The following is a 21,985-nucleotide window of genomic DNA, read 5'->3' on the forward strand; positions in this document are numbered from 1 at the left end:
TAATGGGCCACAATCAAAACATAATAATTGATACTTCTGTGTGAGGTATTTTAGTACAACTGAATGAAAATTTACTCACAAGATGAAGACACGTATTGCTATTTTTGCCTCTTTAGTTTTGTTTTCGTTTTTCTTGGGTCATAAAGAGCCTTTTTATTTCAGCATAGAACTACTTCATCTAATAGATGAGTTTTTGATTTTTTCCTGATTATTTACGTTTTGTTGTTAAACAATAGTTAAATGTTTGCTTCATTGGGCTAATGAAAGGAGAGTTGAGGTTTTCAGTGCTGAAGTGCTTCTTTATTACTGCTTCCTGCATGGCCATCTCGATCATATGTTTGCTCTTTAACTTGCCAATTCTTTTTATATGTATTGGTTTCATGTGTCACCCTGAGGTGGAGTGGGGTTGTTCCAGTTTTCTTAATTTCTTTCATTAAAATTACTGACTTTTAAAGTCTCCTTTAGAGTTTAATAATAGCCACTTTTGATACAATAACAAAAAGAAAAAAGAGAGCCTAGACTTTTAAGAATATTCCAAAGAGGCTATAAAACAGACTATCAGATTACTGTTCACTTGAAATGATCATAATGATATAGAGACTAAAAGAAATTTGCATAACTTTTCAAACAGGAAAAAGAAGACAAGACTGATATCATTATATCAAACATGACATTGAAGTTTTGCATTTATTTTCTCAAAGTTCTTTCTGGCCTGCTGTGTTTAGTGGAGGACAGTAAGCCATGCTGGACTCTTCTTCCTCTAGGTTCTAATTTTCATCTGGAGAAAGGATACTTGAATTTATCTGGTTATTTCATGGTTGCAAACCATAATTATTTGAGAGTGTGATTTACAGTTAAGAACCATTATGGCATTAAATTTAAGCAGTCAGAAAAACACTGGATTAAATGTAAAGATAATGTCACATTGGAAGAGCTAATTCCTGATGTACTGTTGAGTCTTAAATTCACTTTGTAATGAAGAAAAATGTAACTCAGGATAAAAGGAGAAAGAAAGCAGCACATTTTCCCTTGTGAGCAAGCTAGCAGACAATTTTCACAGCCTTCCTTCTATTTCATGTCTGGACTTAAAATAGTTACATAAAAATGTAGAAGTAATCAAATATTCCATATGCAAGATGAAATTCATATGTCTGATTTTTTTATGACCGACATATGTGCTTGGTAGTTTTCTTTTCACACATGTTTAGTAGGGTAGAGAAATTCCCTGGGAGGTACGGGAAAGAATGTGAAAACTGAAGTGAATTCAAAGAAGGAATATGAAGAATGGATTAAGAAATTATGGAGGTAATTTGAGTCCATGATAATATGGTAACGCCTCGCAGTGGCTGTACCCCAAGGATACCAAATCTATCTTCATTTCTGTTTCTGGTCCCCACTCTCCCTTCACATGCATTAACAATGAGTTAACAGTGGGCTTTCTGATCATGAGATTAGACCTTCATCTATAAGTAAAATAAATTAATGCTAAGTCCCAGATCTGAACAGTGTTGGGTAACACAAGAGAGGGAATTCCATTCTCTGTGTAGGTGAAAGTTCATTTAAATATAGTTTATAATAGGAATAACTTCAGAGAGAAAAAAAAAAGAGCCGCATTCCCAAAGGAAATTACTGCAGCATCTAGTTTGATAAGGAAGTTTTAATTTTCCTGCACTGGAAGTAATCTTACGAAATTGCCAAGAATTTTGCTGCTGATGTTGGCAGAAGCAAGTTCAATGCCTGGATGATTTCTTTGTTAATTGATGCTACTGCTCAGAATTATCTCCTTATTGTAGCTTTACTTAATTCTTTCTCTTTTGTTTTTTATCACAATTTATGATAGGAAAAAAGGCTTAGAAATGTTTAATAAACTGTTCCTCTGCCACTTTAAAACTGTTAACCATGTTCCATCTTTATAATGATGGCTTAAATACCCTTTTCTGTCATACTTCTTTTCTAACACTTCCTTTCTGGATGGACCAACAAAATAGTTCTAATGGAATGTACAAACATATTAGGGGAAGTTTTTTTTCTCCTCAGTATCTCCAAGAAGCCAATCCCACTTCTGGAGCAGGAACACTGTGATAATATATCACAGGATTTTTATATCAATTACTGTATATCACAAGCTGCTGAGGTCTTGTTTTACAAAAAGGCTACCAGTTGTAATGGCACATTGAGGATATTTAATAGCACTCATGCAGAACCCACTTTGTCACTGCTTTATAGTACGTGAGATAACAGCTCAATAAATATTCTGGGCCAGCCAGAACTGAACATTAACTATGAAATTTAAAATACTTCACTGGTTTCTTGACAAAAGTATTGGACACATACAATACATTTACAATTCTTGCATGGTTAGGATTTGAGTTTTTTTACTTAGAAAAATATGGTTTTACAACATTAATTGCAAGCCAACTTCAAATTATCTTAGTACAAATACTACCTTTGCAGAATCAGGTTTTAAACCAACAAACACGTGACCATTTATTGCTCATGGAATAGGATTAGAATCATTATTAGAATCACTGGAATATGGTACAAACTTAGCATTCTGACTTCAATAGCAATTGCATGTTTAGGCAATTCTACATTTTCTTAAAGCCAAGCTAAGCTGATTCCACATGACAGTGGTTTTAATGAGGCTCAATAAACAGTACAGTTTGTAACCTCAGGCCAACTGCTGAGCAGAAGCCAAGAGCAGTGCTACAGCTTTAGTCAACCTATTACTGTGAAAGATGTTGGATCCTGGAGCAGCCTGAGTCACTCATTGCACAAGAGATGAAGCTCCAATAAATAAAAATGAATATCTAACGTGACGGGTGACAACTTCATGCAAACGTGATTTTCTCTGATTTGACAGTGCCTTGATAAAGTCTTAAGGCATGTGGCTTACTAGCAACCATTTAAATTTTTAGACATTGAATCTTCTGTTTTACTTGCCAACGTTAGCATTTGAGGCTTGTGGTTTCCTATAGGTACTAAAAAATTGCTTTGCTTACGTATTGGGCCTAATTCTCCGAGCTGCTCAAGATCTAGAACAGCTTCTATAAACTGTTAGAGTAGTCAACAATGCTAAAATGCATATGTTTTCTTTGACAATTTATGGTTATTTTTTATTAAATTCTTTTAAAGGTGAATTGATATAGGTTGTTTCCTACCCTTAGGGCTGATCTTAGACCATGTTCCCCCACCAGCACATTCCACATTCACTGACCTGGAGCCCCATGAGAGCAGTCTGCATCCCCTGTGAACAAGGTGAGGAAATTTGCATTCAAAAACCACCAGAGGCAGCTTAGCTCCTCTTTTAAGGTGCTACAGCTCTCTTAGTCTTTATGAAACTTTTTTTAAAGGGTATCTGGAAACACAGCATAAATGGATTTAGGGGCTAAAGAGAATGGAAGAGCAGATCTGAGATATTTAGTCTTGAAGTGAACAGGGAAGCTGAACCAATTCTGTGGATGGTTTATACACCAGAAGCATATCCCAAAATAAACAGAAGAGTTGGCAGCACAGGACAAAAAAATTGGTCTTGTACAAGAAAATAGTTAGAAATTAGTTTACATTGCTAGGAATAGTATAGTATATAGTGGGTAATGCTTGGACTTGATCTTATATGTCATTTCCAACCTAAATGATTCTGTGATTCTGCATGATGTGCTGGACTGTTTATTCATATTTCCCTGAGATAATCTTATCAAAACCCCTTAAATCTAAGCAGTTAATAATGTTTGCCAAAGTTGTGATTCTTATGTAAGTATTACCTGTCATCTTTGCGAAGTTGCTGAATCACAGTTTAAGTGGTTAATGCTGAACTGTAAGCTGATAACAGGTTTACCATTTATGCTTTTGATCTTCAGCCTAATAAGACAGTAGAAAAAGATGTTAAGATAACACAAAGCTGGTGCAAAAAGATTCTGCAATCAGGTTCTGTTCCTTATTTAGTGCAGTTAAATTACCAAATGGCAACAACAAAGATTAAGTTGTCATCTGCTGACATTTATTTCAGTGGGAAACAGGAAAAATGCACTGTTAGAAAGTAATATCAGAAACACTAGGGATTTACGGAGATATAAAGAGACAGATAAACACAACAAAAATCAATATGGTTAGTGTCCTCAGCTCTATCTTCACTTTCCAGAATGATATAGTTTCTCTTTACAGTTGGAAAATATGTCCTCAAATACTTGTGGCATTGCAAGAAATATTCTGGGGAACAGTCAGCATCATCACACAGACCATGAAGGGACAAACCACAGCTTTTAATCAATGGAGGAAGGGAAATGAATGTTGCTAATGTACTATTCTCCCTTACAAGGTGGCAGGCCTGATACAGTGCAGACTGATATGTCTAAGCCAAGTCACGAAATGCAAAACAAACTTTGAATGGGTACATCAAACACTTGGAGTTCCAGGCAGCAGGATCCATAATGTGAGATTAAACAAGGGTTTCTAGTTTGGTTTTGCAAGCAGATTGACTGTTGATATTTGAAATTGTTTTGTAAATGGCTATCTTTCATGTTTTTTCATAGAAATATAGACACTAGCATGAAAATTATTTTGTATAATTTTATAGTGTAATTGCCTGTTGAGTGTCCCTGCCAGGTTAAAATACACATATGGAACAAAACAGTCATGGTCATCTTCCTAGCCTGTGGTAAACCAGAGGAGGATTTATAGGCCTAAAGCTATCAAAAAAAAAAAAAAAAAAAAAAGGTAGGTAACTGATCATAACATATTATTCAGGACTAATGCTATATCTGAACTTTAAAGTATCTTGTATTCTAAAGAAAGTGTCACCTAATGTCTTTTTCAGTGTTGGTATTCCTGCACTCAGAATAAGTGATTGCTGACCTAGGGAAAGAAATGGGGCATCTGTGTAGAACTCCAGAATTTCAATGGCTTCACATTACAAGTTGCCAGTTGATTTACTTAGTCATAATGTGTTGGTGTTCCTCATCTCTGTAAAAGTTTCAAAGCACAAAAAGCTAAAATACACTATAAATCCAGAACCTGATCCCTTCTGATGCATATCTGTAGGTTCTGTGGCGAGTTTTCCTGAAGGTACACTATGGGGAGTCAAGAATCACTCCACCTTTTTTTATTGTACCTTGTGCTGTATTCCTGCCACTATGATAATCAATCAAGAGGTGAAATAATTTGGTTTTGAGTGGGAATTTATGAGGCACATATAATAGTGCATGCCAGGCTTCAGACTTTTTCCTGTAGTGAAAGATCTCTCCCTACTTTCCATTGGTATCCCCTATGGTTGTGGTGCCTGGGACAGATTTTGTGTGGGTTTGGAAATTGAGCTGGTGGAGGTCTCATCATGTTGCACATATGATCATGATCACCCATGCCTGAAATCCCCAACCCACAGCCAAACAGGGGAGGATAAGCTACCCTTGTAACACCCTCGGTTGTGCTAATGAGGCCATGCAGGAGGAAATCTCAGGAATCCATCTAGGGTGGATTGATGGTGGCAGGAATGGAGGGTAGGGAGGGCTGGCTGTTGATATCTTTATTGGTTTATTCTCCTTTGCCTTGAGAGTCTCAAGCTCACTTCTGTATGCTTCAGTTATTAAAAATTACATTTTAAGTTCCTAACTGCAGGCAAGCTTTTGAGTGAGTGGTGTAATTCTCAAACTGATCAAAGCATGAACTTTATTTTTTCAAAACTACATACCAGCATCAATGAATTGTTCCTGTGTCTGCTGAAGCTTCTCTCTCATTCTGAATAGCAGATAAATAACCATCTTTCTTTTTTTCTTCTCTAATGAAATTTGCTGTTTGGTTGGTACTCCTTTTAGAAGGAAGTTCAGATATGAAAGCCTGGGACAATGATAAGCTGGAAAAATATGTTTTCTGTCAGTTTCCATGAACTTTACTGTTCTGAGCAGAAGGACTTCATTTGGCCTAAGCAGCTATCCCAGACTACTGCAAACTGGTAACTGAGTGCAGAATTATACTATTTTGTTAAATTGTCACCTGAGTCTTTGTTGTACAGCCATTGTTCTGCTGCTGTGTGTTTTTTTTCTCAAATAAAGTTTATTTATTTAGATCCCTATTTTTACACAATAAATGAGAGACAGCTCTCACTGCTAGGTGAAGACAGAACTTCAGAATGAAACCAGATATTTTGAAGTATTTTTAACTCTAGTGGTTCCTTTTTAACCAGAGAGTAGAAGATGCTCACAGGAAAGGTTAGATTATAAGAGACCTAACCCTCTACCCAGGAAGTATAAAGCCATAAGTGTTTGTGGAAGTTGATGCTACCCTGTAACAAAGAACTCAACTCAAGTTGAGAATCTTGTCTGTAGCATTTTTGCCTTAATGTAGGTCTACTTTTAGGGACTGTTTTAGCCTTAGGCCTTTTTTAGCCTGTTTTATATGTGGATAGTAATGATGGTATCAGTGAATCTGATCATCAATTGTTAATTAAATTTCTAATTATTTCTAATAAGAGTATAAAAAAGAAAAATATAATGTTAAAAACCCCTGTCATATTTTATTAAACAAGCTGACCCTCTAATTTTCCTGTTTCTTCAAGAACTGTAAAAATGTCAGTTTAAATTATATTGCAGCTTATTGATGGACTGCTAAGTACAGTAACCATTCCATCCTGTCTGTTTGAATGCCAAAATCTCGAGCTATACCACAACATCCTGATGAGCATTTCTATCACAGCTAAAGCAAAGCTTTAGCACAGGTACCTGCACTGAGAGTCTGGATTTAGAATCCCTTATACCTAAAAATGTGTACCTAAGTCAGTCCAAGATTGATTAGTTGAAATGCTTATGTACAATATTTCACACCCAGATGAGCAGTTTTGGTGCTGCGCTTGCTGCTGTGATTGCAGAGACTGTGCTGGGAGCCTTGCAGTCCCTGTGGGGCACGTGTCCCACCCTGCAGGGTCACAGCAGCAGCTGATGTGCTGCCTCTGCAGAAGGAGAAAGGTGGTTTTTTTGTTTTTTTTTTTACCCTCCCTTGATGAGCCAGACCCTGCTATGAGAGGAGAAGGAGCTGCTGCTGAGGGCTGCAGGCGTGCTAGCACAGGCAGCCCATGGCTCTGTGAGCAAAGCACTTTGTCAGAGCCTGGCAGAGCTTCACCTGAGGAGTATTGTAAGAGACAGTGTTCCACAAAACTTTGAAATGAAGAGCAGAGAACAGACATGGTGATGGCTGCCTTCCTCTTCCTATTTCTCTTGAATGTGAGTTAGCTGCCACCTAGAAGATCTGAAGGATATGGAGAGAAGAAAACGACAAAAAATAGTGTAGCAGTTACTGTCTTCTATCCTGAAATGTGTAGAGCCAGACAATCCTCAGAGGTGATTCAGAGAAGAGTTCAATTCATTTATATTTGAAGGGGAACTCAAGTTGTTGATATCTGTATCTGATTTTTTTAAATGAATGTGTGGTCTTCATCTGAGTGCTGGCTGCTGACAGGCAGCAGAAGAGCAGCAGCAGCACAGCTGGAGGAGGTGGCATTTAGTTATGGGGCAGTTGCTGTTGCTCACTTCACTGTGAATCCATGAAGCTGTTGGTTGTACTGAAAAAAGGAGGATAAGGATGCTCAGTCATGTGCATAGCTCAGCTTCCAGCATCAAGAGTTGCACAGAAAATGGCATTGAAATGACATTGGCATTACCTGGAGGCAAGGAGATGAACAATGACATTAAAACAATGAAAGGAATGAAAGTATTTTATGGATAAGGGTCACAGTTAGAGGTCTAGATGTGTGTCCATTTGATGGAAGGTGGAGGGGAAGAGGAGTTGGAGGCAGAGCTGACCCTGCTAAACCCAGAGGAAAGGGCAGTTAAAGCAGTCAGGTAATTCATCACCAAAGTGATATGAAATGTGTGGCAGGTTCACAGCCACAGTGCTGGCTTTGTTGTCACTGTCTCCCAGTGTCAGAAGCACAGTGAATAGCTGTTTCCTTCTCCTACTCCAGCCAAACCACCAGCACCCTCTGAATTAGCAAAATCCCAGTCTCCTCATTCCTGTGTGGCATTGCTTGCCCACAAATGGGCTCAGGGGAAAAAAGCAAAACAAACTAACCAGAAAGGTGAAATAGTGTCACTAATAACTGTAAATTACCAGCCATCAGCTGTCCTGAGCAATTCTGAATAAGGTACCTGCACCACCTTCTGTTATTAAAATCATGTTGTAAATGTGGACTTGGATTTTGGAAACTAAAAACGCATAGTGATACAGGAGCAACTGTAGCTGCAGAAGGAAATATAAGTGGTTTCATGACTACATATGGACTATGTTTTCTGTAGTGTCTATTGATAATAGGAAAGTAAAAAGAATCTGTGGAGTTGAGGACAGTGCAGCAGAATTTAGTGTCTGAAAACCTCACCTTTTCTGAAGGATATTGCAGATGCTGATAAAGTGGTTACACATAAATATGCTACTTGTAGTCATGCCAGTTTGGATTTTGCCTTTTTTTTTCCTTTTGTATGTTCTCTGTATTCTCCACACACATATTTGTGGCTCTGTAGCCTCTTGTATTAGTAGCTAGTTTTCCCAGTAATTTTCCATGGCCTTTCCCTAAGCAGAAAGACAAAACAAGTTCCAGAGCTCCAAGCCCCGAGGGGTTTTGGGATACAAGGCCCCTATCCTGTCTTGGTTCTTCCTCGGAACCAAGGCTGAGATCAGCTCTTGGAGATACATTTCATGGACAAGTACAGCTAGTGCTGAAGGGGGGCTCCAGAGAAAGGGATTGACCTGGGGGGGAATTGCATCACCACTTGTCCTCCTAATTGGTGCTTTTTATCAAATATGCTAATTTCCTAAAACCTATAAATGTTTATTCACCCCTGGTGGGGGTGAAATTTTGTGGACATCTTTCCATAACTGCTCCTGAAAGCCTTCAAATAAAGATCCTCTTTTATATTACCTCCTTACTAAAATTATCTCGTGTTTAATTTCCAAGTTAGGAAAAAGGCAACAGTAGCTATTCCATGGATATATGAAAGAGAGAAGAACTCTTCTTGGAATAGGTTCCTTTTAGTACTTTTGCTATTGTTTTGCTGTTTCTTTTTTTTTCCCAGCAGTAAAAATAGTTTGAATTGTTGTGGTTCAAGAAAGATACCCAGTTCAGGTACATGGTAATAAAATTTGAGTAGAAGCTCTGCATGTGTTCTGTCAGGAAGGTGTTAAGGTGCTTGATGAGTGTCTTTGCACACTGCTAATTTGGGCTGGTATTTTTAGTTGTATTCCCAGTAGGAATGGTTCACAGTTTCTCACAGACAGCTTTGATAGCTGACTCCTGTGGAGAGGGGATACTATGGGGTTACAGTAGCTATCCCACCAAGCTTAATGCCTGCTTTATTCTGATAAACCAAATTTTCAATTAAAAAATCCAGAAACAAAACAACCTCGTAAGATTTCACATCCTCTTCCTTCCACTGAGATACTGATTATTTTTTTCCCTCTAGAAGTTCAGAAGAAGGGAATCTGGATGTATGTTAAGGCTGTATTTATAGAAACAGATTAACCTTCAAGTTCTTGATGGGAGTTTATCTTGTTCATTGCATGTGAGGATTGTGGCACTTTTCTTCTTTTGTTTTTATAGCAGTAGGTTAGGAGATGAGAGAGAAGTACTTCACAGAGCTTGTATAGACTATGCATGCAATGGACTTTAAGAAGATCTGAAGAGATGCTCAACCAAGAGTTCTTCAGATAAATTATAAAAGGAAGAAGGGAACTTAAAAGGATCTATTTTATTTTTTCAATTGTCTAGTTCTTTTGATTTGCTAGGACAGCATATTTAAGCATTTCACATATGAAATAATTCAGCAGACTAATAATGATACAAATAATCTGAAATAAAAAAACAATTTATGGCACTAAAACTCATAACTATAACTAGATTTTTTTGGTTTCTCTAATATTCCTAATCAGAACTACTGTGAAAAAGTCCTCTTGGGCATGCCAAGTTCCTCATGAGCAGTACTGAGTTTCTAAGGTCTGACTTTGATCTTTTACTAGTATTTGAGTTTTGGTGGGGCAGAGCCCTTGGGATTAGAGCTGTCAGGAGGCCTGGAGAATGCTTGGCTTGTGTGCTGCAGAGAAGGACTGCTCTGATGTATTAGTAGTGGATTGCAACTGACGTGCAGAGTGGATGCCTGGATTGTTTTGAAAAGTACATTTTAAAATTTTTTTTAGGGTTGGTTTTGTTTTTCAAGCCCAGAGGATACTTAATTCCTAACCATGATTTCAGGAGTAGTTTTTGCTATTATTGAGACTTCTTGGTAACTGCATTTTTTGGGTGGTATGTTTCAGGAACTAAAATACCCCCAAAACTGAGTACTATATGAATTTTTCTCCAGTAGTCTTTGTCTGGAGACAAAATTATAAAAACTTTTCATACTACATCTCTGCTGGACACTGCAGTTTGCATATTTTTATCCTGTTTTCAGAGTCTATTGCCTCTCCTGGCTTTTATTTCCAAAACATGCCAGCAGTGGAAGTCAGATGGGGGGTACAAAGTAGTGGCAGCAACATGAAATGGGGCATTCTGTGTGCTCTGGGGAGGCGTGGTGCAGAAGAAACAGCAGCTGAAAGGTGACAAATCTGAGAAAGTTGAACTCTCTGTGTGTAGACCTGGGAGACTTCAAACTACATCACAGGTAGGTCCTGAATTTCTGCACATTGCTCTTCACTGTTGGCTAACTAAAAATATTTTCTGGAACAGAGAGTGCAGGCACCTTGCTTTGGACTTTCCTAACTCCCACTGTGTTCAGTGCATCCTTCTGTTGATCAAAGCAGAGCAGATTGAACAAATCAGGCTCTTTTGTGGAGGAGAATACAGAAACACCCTGAATTTCAGGTCAATGTGCTGGGCAGAATATGGGAAGCTGCTCAGATAATGCTGCGGACTGGTAGCAGAGATTGTTTTTTCTCAAGGAACACAGGAGCTAAGAGGAGGGTGACAGAGAAGAGGACTCTCCTGAGGGCTCTGTGACCTAGATGGGTGGCTCCTAGGACCAATGGATCTCCAATTCCTATTCCCAAAACACTAGGAGTACTTCAACTAAATGTTTCCATGTATCCTAAATCAATTTCTACTCCACAAAAAAAAAAAAAAAAAAAAAAAAAAAAAAGAAAATCCTTCAAAAAGAAGGAATTGCTCTTAATTGCTGCTGACAGCTTGCTATGACTACTTCTGACCTGCCTAGAACATTGAATATTACATCCCTTGTGACAGGAGTGAGTCTGGATGGGTTGTTAACCAAGTGTAATTTTATGTAGTACAACATGAAAGTTTATGTGATTTACGTGGTCTTGCCCTTGGTAGCATTATAGCCACACTGCTTATCACCTCCTATATTCTCCTTACAAAAATGTCTATAAAAGTAAATGAACAGTTAAATGTACAAACTCTTTTATAGAAATTTTGTTGCTCAGGGACAATCTTAAAAAATTTCCTCCATATAAGCCTTGCATTCACATTGGGTTTTGCTGTCATTCTACCTAAAGGACAGTTGTATCACCACTGTGGATAATGAGAGTCACCAGGCTTGGGGACTCATACCTTTCTAATTTCTTTTCCCTGCCTCAAGTATAAGCAGAAGTTTAATTTCCCTTACTGTCTGGAAATTTAATCTTTTTAAGACTTTGTTCATCTAAGCTGTGGTTAGAACTGTTGAATCCTTTGCATTTGTTTTCAAGAGCAGAAAGTAATTTTCCTCTACTATTTTCCGTACCTAATCATTTAAATTCAGTGACAATTCACATTTCATCCTTCCCTTATGAGCAGACTAGATTGAACTCCTTTAATTTAGTATTGTGGGGCTTATTTTTCAGCTGCAGGGTTACTTTTGTTCTCCTTCAAAATTTTCAGGAAGTAGAAATAATAAATTTTATCATCATAAATGTCATTTTAATCTGGTAGTGTTTTAATTCAATCATATAAGAACAGAGAAAGATTAAACTATTTTTACCCTGGCACCAGACACAGGTTTTATGAGGAGGCAGGCATGGCTTTAGATAGCCAAGTCTGTCTTTGAGCTGTCTCCTTCTATGCCAAAATCTTTCAACCTTACGTGGGAACACACTATCTTGGAGAAAAAAAAAAAGAACATTGAAGTGACAAAACTTTTTCCAAAAAACCTTGTTGACTGGCATTAATTAGTTTTCTTGCATCTAATTACTGGTAATCATTATGATGACAACAGTAAAGAAAGAACCTTAGAGGTCTTGAATTTTTCTGTGAGTGGTAGGGATATGTTTAGGTAGCAGTAAATGCTATCACATTTTAATTAGGAGAAAAGATTTTGAACTAGCTTTTGAATCTAAATATAGACATTTATAGTTAATTTTAAGTGTGTGTAGGAGAGGAGAGGATGGCCTCTTATGAAAAGCAATGTCTTGTGTTGCTACATTGTTCATTGGAGCAAAACACCGTTTGGGGCCTGATTTGATATGCACATTTCCCTATTAGAATTGCTGAATAAAAAAAGAGTCAGTGACTTTCACAGAATTGCACAGTAAAATGTACTATAAACAAGAAAGCAGGTTTTCTTAATGCACTTGATGCCATTCAGTGATCTGTGTTCCCAGATTTCATTTGCAGGGCGGTTCTTGGGCACACACACTGCCACGTGGAGCGAGAGCTGTCTCGCAGGCTGTCAGCAGAAAAGGCTGATCATCTCTGCAGGGAGCTGGTGCCAAGCTGGGCGCTGCAGGGCTATTAATTCCAAGCCCTTCCACCATCTGCTTTCAGGAAATGGAGAGGGGAGCGTCACCGACCTTCGGGGTGTTTTTGCCTTTGGCTATTAAACAGTTTTCCATAGTACCGAGCCCTGGCTCTGAGCTCTGCCTGCAGTCCCTTTCTCTCACTCCAGTTCCTACAGTGAGCTTCAAGGTGCCCAACCCATTAGAAACTTCTGAACACTTTTTTTCTGAGTATTGCAAAACTACATAGAAAATTATGGGAATAGTAAATCAACCTTTTATATCCAGTGAGTAAGGGTTCAAAAACAAACCAAGGAATGCATCTAGACATTTCTTTAAAAGTGTGAGCACATGTCCCAGCTGCAGAGGGACTCCTGCAGACTGCAGTGGTGTTGCTTCCTTTGCAGTGGTGCCATGTCTTGCTTGCTGTTGTGCAGTGTAGGTCTGCACTAGCTATAAAGTCCCAAGGAGGTATAAAGTGGTGAGGAGCCCTGCCTGTTTGTACACAAACTCAGCAGCACTTTCTGCCCGTGTGTGGTATTGAGCTGGAGCAGTCATCCTGCTCATTTTGTGCTCCCAGGAGTATACAGCTCCAGCATCTGATACTGCCACATCAGAGTCTGGTTTCTGTAATCTGGAGGTGGAAGACTAGGAGGGATAGCTAAAGCACTGGCAGAAGAAACAATGTGGGATAATGCTTAAACTGAATATTGGGAGCACTAGGAACTCCCAGGCTCTCACAGGACAGTAGTTCTGTGTGAGGATTTTTGAACCCCCCAAAATCCTTACTGGAGAGCTGGTCTGCTTTGAGATATGGGTGGACAACCACTTCTGCCTCCATTGCCCAGCCATGCAAAAGAATTATGGTGAAAATAAAATAGCTGCATTTCATAAACCTGAATGCCCTTCCAGCTGGGAGAGAAGATGAAGCTTAATGTTACAGGTGTGGTGGTCTCAATGACTTTTCCTTATTGGATGCAATAAGACTGTCAGCATGGGGAATGAAATGCATTTTAGACTCATGCACATCTGGACTGGCCTCTTGCACTTGTAGGATTTATTTTTGACTTATTCCATTGTGCTTGGAACGCTTAAAGTGTCATTTGCAAAATTAATCCTTGAAATGGAGGAAGAATACTCATTGCATTTGCAGAAATTGAGTGGGGACTAAAATCCTCATTCAGCAAATATTGCAGATGTCACATTGTGCTCAATAAATTGGCAAAAATGTTGAGTGGTTTTCGTCTAATTTTAAAACCACATAAAATTAATGGTCAATAGGGATACATACCCTTTGAATATTTTGAAAACAAGAGAAGCTTTGAATTGACTATGGACAATTTGAATAGTAAAATAGTTTTTAAGATAAATGCTATAAAGAATATTTTGTGAACTTTTAAATTCTGTTTTGTTCTTTTAAATGAGAGCTTAAGAACAGAAAAATGCGCACATTAGTTCTAACAATTGTTTCAGTCTGTGACTCTTTTTCTGGTTTTTTTTTTTTTCTTTTGCTTTCATATATTTTTTTCATTCTTAGGTAATGAAATTTGAGATTGATGGTTTAGGGAACTATTCTGTGGACTTTTTTTTTTTTTTTTTGCACTGATAGCTAAATAAGTTACAAGCAATAAGTACAAAAGTTAAATCCAAACACTTCTCTGAATGATTTATAACTTTATTACCTTATGTATTTCTCTTTTTTAAAGTCCAAGTCTTTTTATGTCAAGTGATGTTCAGCATCCAAATAGTGAGTCTCCCACTGAAAAGCTTCTATTCAAAATTGGAGACATATTATTAATAAAATACATTGTGTCTGCTAGAGCCTGCCACTAAATTATGTACTGAAAATAGTTCAATATTTGTTGTACAATAGTATTAGGAAAGGGAAGTAATAATACAGCATCCTTTTGTCGTAGCTGAGCAAGGTATTAGTCTTAGACTAAAGGTCTTTGTGTGGAACAACAGTTTAGTGTTCAATTTTTCTTTTTCCAGAAGCATTATGAATAGACAAGTTGCTGCATCAGTCCTTTTACTAGCCTGTTCTGGAAGAAAATGTGTTTCATCATACGTTTACATGTCTGACATGAAAATGCTATTAAAAGGAACAGTCTTTAAGTCTTCTTTGACCAGTTTTGTCCTCAGATGGGTGTAAATGTGTGCAAATAAAATTATTGCAGCATCATTCTAGCTTCTGATTCTACTGCCTGCTCCCAGAGGCAGAACTGCAGGGGCTGAGGCATCTGCTGCTGCTCTGCAGGACAGAGCTTATCGTTATATTGGCATTCAATGTCTCCCTTGTGTAATTCTTGTCCTTCTCCTTCTTTCCATATTCCTTCTGTAAATATTAATGTGTTGTCTTGTTTGAATTTTAAGACTGATCTTTTTCCCCTAAGACCAATTTTCTGTTACTATTTTTGCTATTACCTATTTCTGAAAGATTTTCTTAAAAGCTACAAACTCAGTTTGGGGATATAAAACAAATCTCTTTTCTTTCCTTGGCAGTGAAGATGAAGGAAAGCTAGAAGTGTTTGTTTATCAAAATGTTCAAACTTATTTAGAATTCAGACAGCAATTCCTGTCTGTTTAGACACGTATTTGTTCCTCCTGTGAAGGTGGTTCCCAGTGCAATGTGATAGACTGGGTACTCATGCCAGTCTCTCCTTATCAGTGATTTAAAAAGCAACAAACATTAATATTTTGGACTAGATAATCTTGAAAGTAAGACAGAATCTAGAAAACATATGGAAACTTTCACTGTTGTGGCACCCTCCTCATGAACAATTTCAGAGAGCTGGGGATTTTCACTTCTCTCCTTTCATGCCTCAACACAGGCAAAAGACTTCCACCCCCAAAATCTCCTTGTGGTGCACTGAGAAGCCAGATAGTGCAGTAGCAGCAGCACTCATGCCTTGTTTTAGGTATTAGTTTCTTTCTCCCCTATTGTACATTGCCACAGAGCAAAGCAGGGTCCCTCTTCCCAGCTTCTCTTCTACTCTTCTTTTCTCCCTCTTCTCAGGTCTTAAGGTTGCAGAGCACTCAGGCTGTGTGTGCAAAATCTACTGATGTTTTAGTATTTATCTTATTTCAGCTCTTACTGAGCTGTCTGGAAGGGAATAATGTAAGAAAATACTTGCATCCTTAGTTTGCTACTAATTTGGAGTAGATACAGCACTACTGTAATTCTAACCAGGGAATCTCAGACATAGCACATGTCTACTTATGCCTATAATAATGTACAAACCCTAGAACAGATTATTCCATAATCATATGGAATATTTAACTTTTCTTTTGTTTCCACAGTACCTTTCATGGTAAAATAAGTTTTAATTACATTAGCTGTGTTTCTGGGTTTGAGTTTGTTTTGGTGTTGGTTTTTTTTTTTTCTTTTCCTGTGTTGTACTAAAAATCTCTAAGCTGTTATTAGTACAGTACTACTTTCTGAGTGAAGAAATAAATACCACTTGACAGTTGACAACTGCTTTTAAACAGAAGAAGCCATTGCTGCAGTAACATGTGATGGCAGAGTGACTCTGACACAGAGTGCCCGACCTTGACACAGGCAGTGCTGGTTCAGCTGTTGTGGTTCTTTCTGCTGCTGATGGCTGGGTCTAGCAACAGCAATATGAGTGTGAAACCCTCATATTCAGGAGGCTCATATATCTTCTTTGTGGTGTTCAAATGGTTGCTAGGGAAGACAAAGAAAGGCTGTTTGGAGAGGAAGAGGGTTAGAGACAAACTGGTTCCCAGTCCATTCTGCGTGTGAATAGCACCACACTGCAGCAACACTAGCACTAAAGGGAGATTTGTTTATTTTTAGCTATGTTACATTGGTTTCCCATTTGTTTGTTACCTTGAATGTAAGCTGCAGGCTTCTGTGTCCACATGAGCCCTTGGAATGCATGTACAAAGAAAATGTACATTAGGAGCAGAGCTAGAGTTGTTTGCAGCAAGAGGCTTTTAGAGCTCTTTTTTTTTTTTAGCCTAGAAAAACTTATCTCCATGCACTGATTATATATTTGCTCGAATCTTTTCATTTTTAGCCCTAATAGGAACATCCCTATTTGTGATGATGAGAGTCATCACCTTAGTAACTCCTTCCAACTCACATTGGTGCTGTGAGCAGTTTTCTGTTGTACTGTGGAATAAATCCAGTATATCGAGTGCATTGGAAATTCAGTGAGAAAAAGTGATTTCTTGTTTCATCCATCTGTTGTGCTTCTCAGACCTGTAACTACATGGGAAGAATATGGAAAGTAAAAATTACAGGTAACATAAATCCTGGATAAACTATTAGCAAAATATTGCTGCATGGGAAGCATACATAGATATTTCTGAAATTACTACCACTGTGGCTGTTTCTCATCAGGGGAAGTTCCTTCTCAAGAATCAAATACAAGAAAAGAATATATGCAAACTTGAGATGAGTGGTGGATAGAAATCTACTCCAAATACATTTGCAACTAGATCTCCTATTTGTTTGGGCTAGTTGGATTTCTCAGATTTGCAAAACAAGGTGCCAAGCAATCCTTTTCTCTAGAAGCCAGCTGCTGAACCTTCGCTGCTGGGCTTGGGTTTCTTTTCTTTCCCCCCACTTCTTGTCACTTACCACATGTTGGTAAAGGACATTTTGTCCAGCTTTTATTCATGAATTCTCAGATTTTGGTTAGGTCTAACATTTTTCTATCCCTTTGTACTTAAACTGTTTCTATGCACTGTGTCACATGGTAGGCAGTGACAGAAGGCTATAACCAGCAAGAATCCCCCTCTTGGGAAGACTCTTTGAGCACAAAGTGCTTGTAAGAGACACATGGTAACCAGCTCAGCACAGCATCACAGTTCTTTGGAGATGTATTGGCTGGACAAGTCAATGATCTCCATCTGAAATGGGGGCTGTTTGTAGGAGCAACAATGCTGCGTGAATACAATAAAATGCCTGAAAGAGCACCACTGTCAGAGAAACCAGAGAGGAGGGCAGCAGTTGATATTAGTTTCATGTACCTCAATCTGACAAATTCATGTAGCACAGACATATGGTCTGGATATAGATTCCAAGATGCAAGAGTCTACATCCACTGTTTGATGGTTCAATATGAAAATACAGCCTGCATTTCTAGAGCATAGCTCTTAACCATTGCCTGGGCCACATGAAATTTGTCAGAACAGCTACAGCCTTTTAATTAAAGGCCTCAGAAGGAAGGTCTATATATGTTTATTCCCAAATTAATATATATGTTTGTAAATTACTATGTATATTTTTTCTTATTTAATATGGTCTAAAAGGAGACCAAGAATCTGCCGTGGTGCATGCAAATAAAGAGGTGCTTATGTTGATGCCCAGCCACACAAGTGCCATGCTGACACAGATCTATGATTTCCAAGTTGAACTTTCTGAACAATGACAAGTTCATTTTGTCATGTGTTTTCTGCTCTGTGCCAGAATAGATCCAAAACCATCATATCAACATCAGAAATGAAATTGGGTGAAAGTGGCTCTTTTCAGATTAGAAAGACTCTTCTATTTTTCAAAAATTTGGCATCTTCTTTTGGAAACAACAAAAAATGGACTGCAAGTGACAAAAAAAGTGCTGTACAGAAGCCTTTCCATTGGATTTGATACAGCCCTGTGAAACATTGTACCGCTCATGGAACAACATAATTCTGTGGGGTGTGGGGGGAAAAAAAACCCCAAAAACAACAACAACAAAACCCCAAAACAAACAAACAAAAAAAACCACACAGCAAAACTCACCCAAAACATTTTTGTCAGGTTTTGACAAAATCTAGTCTCTTTTCAGAGAAGTCTCAGAGTAAACAGATTAATTCAAACTATTTGGTTCCCCTTTTTTTTTCTCTTAAGAGAAAGAAGAAAAAAATAACAACTTTTCCCTAAAAATATCATATTTAAAATATACTGCAGACCCCAACCTTCTGACACAAGCATACATCTTGCACTGCCTGCTAGGTGATATAAAAAGTTACTGGCCTGGAACCAAATGTCTCATTGAAAACTAACATGAACAAAAATGTCATTCAGACTTAGAAGTGTTAGCTAGAAAAGCTAAATGCTTCTCTATGTGCCCTTATCATTTGCCTTTCTCTAGTTTGTCAATAGATGCTAACAAAGTCTGTCTCCTCCTGTTCCTCAGACTGCAGACCTGTGTATGAAAGAACACATTGACAACATTGTGCTTACTCCAAATGCGTGGTAGAAAGGGATACACAACACTTGGGACAAGTGCTAGTGCCTTGGTGATGTTTTTGAGGATCAGACGCATTGGCACGTGCAGTCTATTGCACAGATCAGTCCAAATTCTGTCCCTTCAGTCGTTACTTCTGTAGGAGTACTCTAGGAGTACAGGAGCACTCTATGGTGCACATAGGTCCTACAGGTTAGAGATTGTCTGCTAAAAAATACACTGCTGCTTTAATAATGATGTAGTGATGCATTTCACACTGCTTGTTTGAAAGTACCAGGTGATACATGAATGAAAAAATTTATTTAGTATGTTGATCAGCTTATCTAAAAGCTGATCTCAAGATCTCTCATGAGACCACACCTGGAGTACTGTATCCAGCACAGGATGGGTTCCATCTCTCCATAGCAGTGAGGTTAAAGCTTGATGATCTTTGAGGTCCCTTCCTTTTGTCATCTTATTGCAAAGCTTCCATACCTTCTCAGTGAGCTCTTATGGGCAGCTCCTCACAGCACAGCCAACAAACTCTAGCAGCTCTTCTCAGCCAGCTAACCCACTCTTTTATAGCACTCACCCTTACTGGACATAGCTGTGGCCTATTAAGGGCAGGCCTGTTCCTAATCCTTGGCAATTAGTACAGCTGCAACTCCTCAGGGGTGAGATTGTCTTCTGCACTGTCTCTGTTCTCTTACATTCCATCCTCCCACACCTTCCAACCCAAACCACCCCATTCTATGATGTTATGCTCTTGTCAAAAGTCCCTCTCCAACTTCATTGCAGGATCATTTCAGGAACTGGAAGTCTGTAATTAGGTGCTTCCTAAAGCCTTCTCTTTGCTGGGCTGAACAATTCCAGTTCTCTCAGCCTTTCTTCATAGTAGAGGTGCTCCATCTCTCATCCTCTTGATGGCCACTTCCAGACTCTCTCCAACAGGTCAATGTTCTCCCTGTGCTGGCAATTCCACGCTCTATGGAACACTCGGTGTGCGAAACTAAAATTTATTTTGGCGGTCAGGGCTAAACCCAGCCCAGACATGGGGCATGCTTTCACAGGTGATGTCACACGTCTGTGGGGCACAGGGGACCCGCACGCTGTGTCCTTCGGCTGATCCTGCCCGCAGTGCCCGTGCTGCCGATGGCTCCGTGCCCGCCGGCAGCGCCGCGGGGCCCGCGGAAAACCCTCGGTTCCACCGGGAAAGGGGCCGGGATCGCGGCTGGGGCCAGGGACCGAGGCAGGGAGGGGACAGGAGCAGGGAAGGGACAGGGGTGGCACCGCTGCTCCCCCCGGCCCGGCAGCGAGCGGAGCAGCAGCCCGGCGGGGTCCGTGCCCAGGGGCGATTACAGAGCCGCTCTCGGTGCCTGCCGTGCCCTCCCTGCTGCACAGAACGCTCCGTGAGCCGTAGCTGTGCTCCAACACCCCCGCCCCGCCATCCGCGGGGATGCGCCAGTGGCTGTCCCACTCTCTCCCAGCGCAGCGGGCCATGGAATCCTGCAGGGGTGGGGTCCTTGCACAAGGTTATGAGACCCTTTGCAGTGAAACAGAAAGAAATAGTTCCTCTAGGCAGCAGTGTGACTTGTCCCACAGGTGCTTCCCGGTCCGCAGGCCGAGCCAAGCCCAGCCCTCGCTGCTGTCCCTGGCTTTGGGCTGTAAAGGATGCTCCGCTCTGCTCCAGCGCCGAGTGGTCTTGTGGTGCCCCGGAGGACACAGCAGCACGGACAAGAGACTGACTTCTCGACTTTTTACCTCTTTAGGTGTGACTGGAGTCTCTAAAAATTTGCCTCAGTGCTGGGAAGGTGTGGGGCAAAAAACTGCTTTGAAACTGTAAAAAAAGAGTTTGTGTTTTTGAATGTAGCATGGATATCACAGACGAATGTTTAAGTATCATTGGTCTCTTGAAAAATAATATTTCTGTAGGTTGCAATTAATTTAGGATGTTTGCAATTTTGTGAAAATTTTACATATTCTCTTTTCTTAGAGAGCAAATGTATGTATTTACTGAAGCCATTCCGTATATAGAAGGTGATTAACTTTCTATGAAAGTTGAAGCAGACTATTACATATGCCCAGAGAGGTGGTAGATGTCTCATCCCTGGCAACATTCAAGGTGAGGTCGGGCAGGGCTCTGAGCACCCTGATGTGGTTGAAGATGTCCTGCTCATTACAGGGACATTGACTGGATGAGAATTAAAGGTCCCTTGCAACCCAGACCAAACTCCTGCCTTGCATGGAAAACTATCTGTACCTGCAGTGTACTTTGAGAGCCCAATGAAAGATCAATGTCCTGGAAGGACTATCAGATGATTTTGTTTTGGACTTGCAGAGGACAACTCCTCCTGTGAAAATGTAATATTATTAATAAACCTCACAAAGGGACAAAAGTTATGTTTTCATCCACAGAAATCTGCCTGGTGTGATATACCAGCCCTCACATCTCTGCTGTCTGAAGAATCTGTGTTTCAGTAACCATGATCTAGGATGTGTTTGCTCATCCCTTCTTGAACAGGAAGTAGAATGTTAGGAATGCAAAAATGTTTCTCCTCCTGAGGTGTTGCTTTTGCCCTTCCTCTCTCTGAATTGCTACTTTCTGTCACAGATATCTTATAAGGCTTTTCTCCTCTCTGAAAAATGAAATATTTGCACCGAGAAAACCTTTAAGAGTGGGTGAGCCAGGCCCATCTTTGTGACTTCTGTTTCACAGACCTCTCTAGAGATCTTTGGATGTATCTAAAGTTACTTGAAAGTAACTTAGAGGAGATGTGAATTAACATGATTTTACAATTCCTCCTTGAAAGTTGTAAATAAGATCCAAAGAAGCAGGTTTCCATGTGTCCTAAACCCCCCAGTGTGTATTGGGTGTCAGCTGGGGTTGTGGCCTCTCTGAGGACCCGCTGAAAGGCACAGCTGAGCCCATCAGCCAATGTGGTGGTGCCTCTAGGGTAAAATATTTCAGAAATGGGGAAAAAAATGGAGGACGTGGAAGAATCAGGAGGAAGTTGAACCTGGGAAGGAAGAGGATTGGTGAGGGTGGGTTTTTAGTTTTGGTTTTTTATTTGTCACCATCCTGCTTTGTTATTAATTTGTAATAAAATTAAATTAATTTTCTCAGG

At 39.5% G+C, this 21,985-nt stretch overlaps 1 protein-coding gene and 2 long non-coding RNA genes across 5 annotated transcripts in view; 2 read left to right on the forward strand and 1 right to left on the reverse strand.

The window, feature by feature from the left end:
* Nucleotides 1-21,985, forward strand: part of OXR1 (oxidation resistance 1) — a 256,987-nt gene that overhangs the window by 61,863 nt on the left and 173,139 nt on the right. The window contains exon 1 of one of the 3 annotated variants that reach the window (XM_064394442.1): nt 3,168-3,258. The exons of the other annotated variants lie outside the window; for them this stretch is intronic. The gene's annotated coding sequence lies outside the window, so the exon portion shown is untranslated. Of the gene's footprint in view, nt 1-3,167; nt 3,259-21,985 lie in introns of those variants that run through there. 3 annotated transcript variants of the gene reach the window in all.
* LOC135289799 (uncharacterized) lies at nt 16,033-19,404 on the reverse strand. The gene is made up of 4 exons (XR_010352543.1): nt 19,356-19,404; nt 16,791-16,915; nt 16,535-16,573; nt 16,033-16,389 (listed from the first exon to the last, which is right to left on the reverse strand). It is a non-coding gene; the product is annotated as an uncharacterized LOC135289799 (long non-coding RNA).
* LOC135289803 (uncharacterized) lies at nt 19,502-21,176 on the forward strand. The gene is made up of 2 exons (XR_010352544.1): nt 19,502-19,811; nt 20,463-21,176. It is a non-coding gene; the product is annotated as an uncharacterized LOC135289803 (long non-coding RNA).

This window comes from Passer domesticus, chromosome 1, assembly GCF_036417665.1.
Source record: "Passer domesticus isolate bPasDom1 chromosome 1, bPasDom1.hap1, whole genome shotgun sequence".
Lineage (NCBI taxonomy): Eukaryota > Metazoa > Chordata > Aves > Passeriformes > Passeridae > Passer > Passer domesticus.